The sequence below is a fragment of the Cynoglossus semilaevis genome, chromosome 1 (genome assembly GCF_000523025.1).
Source record: "Cynoglossus semilaevis isolate Cse_v1.0 chromosome 1, Cse_v1.0, whole genome shotgun sequence".
NCBI lineage: Eukaryota > Metazoa > Chordata > Actinopteri > Pleuronectiformes > Cynoglossidae > Cynoglossus > Cynoglossus semilaevis.
The window spans coordinates 26,107,483-26,112,585 of record NC_024307.1 but is presented as its reverse complement, the minus strand read 5'-3'; the positions used below and the strand labels follow the sequence as shown (position 1 = coordinate 26,112,585).

Genomic DNA, 5,103 nt, shown 5'->3' with positions numbered 1-5,103 from the left:
CGGTCTGTCGATTGCGCAGTCCTCACATCCGGTACAGGCTGCCGGACACACGAGCGGACACTTTGAGCTTTCTAAACAACCGACCAACACACTTTCAACGTGTATCATTTCGTCTCTCTCCAGAATTGTCGACTGTCAAAAGCGTCGAGGAGACGGAAAACAGAGGCGCATTCAACACGGCACATACTGTGCTTTTCTCTGAGATGTAATCACGCGCCGCTGATGCACCGCGGGGAGAGCAGATGGAAGCGCCAGTGTCATGGAGCAACACTCCGGACTAGAAACCTGCCCTGAAGCTACAGCTGCAGCCACGTCCGTGTAGGAAACTGTTTAACATATCTGCGCAGTTTGGCTTCATTTGGAAGGACAGGGAGGGGATAAAGGGCAAATTCCATCCAACCTAAGTGTGCTAAAGGAGACAATATGTCGGAGCTCCTCTGCTGGATTAGTGGATAAATGCACAGAGAGCCGCTGTCGCCTTGGACCAAGGAAACGGAATTGTACCGAGCCGGCGGTGCTAACGCAATGGATACTCTGTCGTCCCTCTAAGGTAAGAGATGACCGTAACTATGTCAGACTGGTCACTGTCGTGATCCTCCCGTACATACATGTAGTGTGCAGTTCGTACTTTTGTGTTTAACCCAGGTGGAAGTGTTTGTGGCGGTACCTTTACATTGGGCTCGTGTGCCACGTATTCGACTTCTTTCCTTTTCCCGATGTTTGTGTCACTCAGTCAACAGGAACTATCAGTTCACTACCTCTGGGTTTAAACTGCGTGCACTGGAAGTCATACGTCAAAAAAACAAACCAAATGAACTTTGTGCAAAAATGTCACTAAAATGTACATTATCCCGGGCAGCGTATACGCAAAAAGTAACCTGCGTGAACGTTGTCTCTTGCCACTGCGTCTGTTTTGTCTATTTCGCCCCCTGACTGGTCGTGTGCGTGGACGGTTGCCATGTTCCGTCAAACAGATTACGCCCGGCGCATACAAAAATATGCAACTCGTTCAGATTGCCTTCGTTTTTTGTGCAAAGACTCACGCGGGTGAGTGGGAAGTAGAGAAATGTCAGCATTGTCAGGGGCTGAGACCGTCATTTAAAACTCCCCTTAAGTTACAGCGATGATCTCCTTCCTGCGTGTGCGTTTTACATCACCGCTTAAATTATGATTATCACATTAAACTTCGTGTGATGCAGATCGTCCTTCGGCGTCCGCGTCTGGTTTAGAAGTCGATATCGGTCCTGAGGCACCAGGGCCAACAGTGTAATGACACATCCCACTGTAATTACCTCCCTCTTGTGGATTACAAGTGGTAGTATGACACTTGGATAAGAAACCCCACTCAGGAGGACAGGAAGCTGCAGTGTCTTCACTATGTGCCAGGTTTGTTAGGAGGATTCTGTGCTGTGATTGACGTTGAGTTGTTGCCAGTAAGGACAGTTCAGCACCACGGACAGCGCCGCGTAGTTGTTCGTAAATACATTTAAGCACCCTGGACAGCGCAAATGGCTGCTTCGTGTCGTTCTGACTGAGGAGGCTTCAGTTGACATTCTGCACCGCGGTTTTCATTTAAAGTGTCTCAGCGTCTCCATTTAAGAGCATGATCTGCAGCACCGTTGATTGGAGAGATTAACTAATGTGAAATTTACAAGACGTGAGCAAATAGGAAATGGAGGAATTCAAAAACATTATAGTCTGCAGTACATCCACCTCTACATCCCGGCAGGTTCAAGTCAACCATACTGTGCAAACTGAATAATAAAAAAATGTATCTGTAAATTTAACATTTTTAAATATATTACTGTAATGAACTGACTCTGTGTACATCGTTTATATGACCATAAATGGAAAAGGGGGAAAGGCAGTCACTGGATGAATCAGTGGTGTGAAGATACCACTCCCTTTTGTTATAACAGGAGGTGCAGTCTTTGGGCCAACTCCAAACCACAAAAAGCCCAGAACATGAAAATATATGGAATTTCTACTCAATGGTTATGAATGCTGCTTGTATTTTATTGTGGAAAATACACGTTTTAATTGTCCTTTCACACCACATATTTATGTTGTTATGGCATGTGGCAAGTGAACAATCTGATTCAGATGAGATAAAACCCTTTTCAGTTCCATTATTATTAATATTTAATTGTTTTCAGCTTTTGGTTTGTTATTATTAGCTGCGCTGTCAGGAGGAATCAATTGCTGTCGTGAGCAAGTGTGGTGTGATGCCAGAATGATGCTGCAGGGTTACTGCCTTCATAAAACTATGCCTTTGACAGATAATATAACTTGCAATTGGCAAATGCATTTACAAGTATGGCATATTGATGCTGGGGAGGATCCTACTTAGAAGTGGGCCAGACTTCCAATCTAGAGGAGCTAGAGAGCACTTGGAGAACTTCAGTCTGGAAGTGTTTTACAAAGTGGAAATGATATAAATGAGAGGAAAGCCTCTTCAACTTAAACAGAGGCACTGATAATGGTTTCTTTAGTCTTTACATTAAATGTTTGAAGGCAGCTGAAGTGTTTAAATTAAGCGAAAACTAGATAAAGGTTTGACATAATAGAGCTATTTGTCATTTTATTGCTCTCTCTAATGTCTGGCTCTACAAAAAACAACTAGAGCTTTAGGCTTCTGCAGATCAGTCCCTATCAATATAAACCAGGTATGGGCACACTATGGTGCGGGGACCAGATCCAATTGTTAGGCTTTTTAATCTGAGCCGCCCTACCTGTCCAAATGTTATCATTTAATTATATTATCATTAGACTTCTGTCATTTTGCCTTTTCCCTGCAATCTCTGTAGTTCCCCAATAGATGGCCCAGTCCAGTGAGGAGGTGTTTTCCTCTCGACTTCATTGTTTCTCTTTGTACTTTGTTTGAGCTTCCAACCCTTCAGTAAAAATGAGGTAGTCAAAGATAAGAAAAGTGGACAACCAAATACATTTTCACTGAAGTCCGTCTGTTTGTCTAACGAGACAAGAAACTGTTTTTTTACAATATTAGCCGTCACTTCAGAATGAGTAGTAGAGGCAAAAAGGTACGGCTAAGTTTAGCATAAATATATGTGACATACATACATACATTTTACACTTACATGTGTATTATTCAAATTGGAATATTTGTGTGATATGGAATATATGGCTTCTGTCTCTTGTTACTATTTCATAGGACGATAAGATATGGCTTTTGGACCATATCACCCTAGACCTCATTCAATGATTCCTCTAAAATCTGTAATATTACTCTCCTTTAACTTATGACCTATTTCATTGATTCCCAGATATGCTCTCGGAACACTGGCACAAGCAAAACCCTGACACCTTTTTGGCACTGAGTCAGCTCAACCTGGAACACAGCCAGAAGACACAGACTAGCACGAATTGTAGCTAGTTATTTTTTAAAGACCGTGAGTTCCATTAATTGTTCATAAGAACACATTTGCTCCCTGTTTAAAGAACGGCTGCCTAATCATCTTGCCCATATGTGCTTCCCCTATTGGTCACAGTAGAAAAGACTTGACTCAGGAAATATCAAAGGGAGCTGGAGACTGTGAGGTCAGGGCCACAACACAGCATCAGACAGAAGCCTGGGTAGTTTACATATTGGAGACAACTGCCCTCCTCTTTGAAACACTAGTCGGGGCATTAGGTGTTCAATGCTGACTGACCAATATGATTGTGGGGACAAAGACAGGAGAAGCTATACCGATGTGAAACTCGAGAGCGGCTGAAATCTCACAAAGACATATTCAGAGGAACTATGGAACCAGTACAGCTGCCTGTGAGTCTGGGCACGACTTAAACTCTTGTACGCCTCGTGTCTCAAATGAGCACTTCAAATACCCTTGAAAAAAACAATCCTTTGAGTCAAATTACAAAGATTTAATTGACCTTATTTCCCCTTTTCCTCATCTTGCCAGCTTTTCCCTTTCTTTAAATGTTCCATACAGTGGACTTATGAGCAGGGTGGGCTACAATGCAATTTTCTGTGACCCTTTATTTCTTTCCCACAAGAATTCTTTGTGCTCCTGCCCTATTAAATACAATAGGTCTTGTCATTTTGAGGGCGAGCTCATCCATCATAGTCAGCAGTTACAGCTCACTCTCAGGTTTTCCGAGAAACCAATGTTTTAAAAAGCTCGGGGAAAAAAAAGTTTATTCGGGGATTTTTCATGTCAGACCCTTTTCACTAAATGAGCTAACTTAATGGGTTGCTGTTTGTTAATACAAGTTCCCATTTATTAGCATCTTTGAATTTGTAATATGTGCACCAGCACTCTTTTAGGTAAATAAGTAATAATCAGTCCAATATTGGTCAAACTTTTTAGGATCAAACATTGAAAAAAACAACAATAGCCCATTCGATCTGATACCTAAACCTAAATGCTCAACTTTACTCTGCAACATGCTGCAAACTGGGACACTATCACCTCAGCAAATGCAGGCCACGGCTGCTGGAGGACAGAAATACAATATATATCTATTAAACCTAAATATAACTTTTCTCATAAAGCAACTCCAGAACATTCTAACAATGGTACCTAAAGACAGATATACAGTTAAACAGGACAAATCGTTTTGTCTGAATGCTGCTAATTGCTATAATTAATGTGTAAAAACCACTCAGCAGCTCCAGATGCAGAGGGTAATTTAAGTTTTACACTTGTATCTTGTTTCCAAACTGCCATCTAATACACTGTTGTAATGACTTGGATTGGCTCTGTTTGAATCCAACACTCCAGAAGGAAATATCACTGTCAAAACACATAGAACGGACAGGATCACAAGAAGTATTTTGAAAACTGACCCACGGTCAATTTGCCTCTACCCTAAATTCTAATGTGCTGTGCAACAACACCAGACATTTGCATTAAAAACACCCTAATTTCCAGTAGGAGAAGAACCAATCACGGAACACTTTACTAATGTCTTATATGGTGCACCAGTAGTTAATGGTGCACACAGCCACATTTGGCGGTGAACACATTGAAACTGATGGGTGTTTAACAATTGATGAATGTCCACAATATGCCATTGCTAAAAATATTTTCTAAACAAAACATCCTTCACATCACTACACAGCACTTTGGCATGGAACAA

General features: G+C 41.7%; 1 long non-coding RNA gene across 2 annotated transcripts in view; it reads left to right on the top strand.

Annotated features, from left to right (window-relative positions):
* LOC103387599 (uncharacterized) overlaps nt 1–2,109 on the top strand; it is a 59,077-nt gene extending 56,968 nt beyond the window's left edge. For both annotated transcript variants that reach the window (XR_003051436.1, XR_522442.3), the window contains exon 5: nt 124–2,109. This is a non-coding gene — a long non-coding RNA (uncharacterized LOC103387599). The remainder of the gene's footprint in view (nt 1–123) is intronic.
* The last annotated feature ends 2,994 nt before the right edge of the window (nt 2,110–5,103 follow it).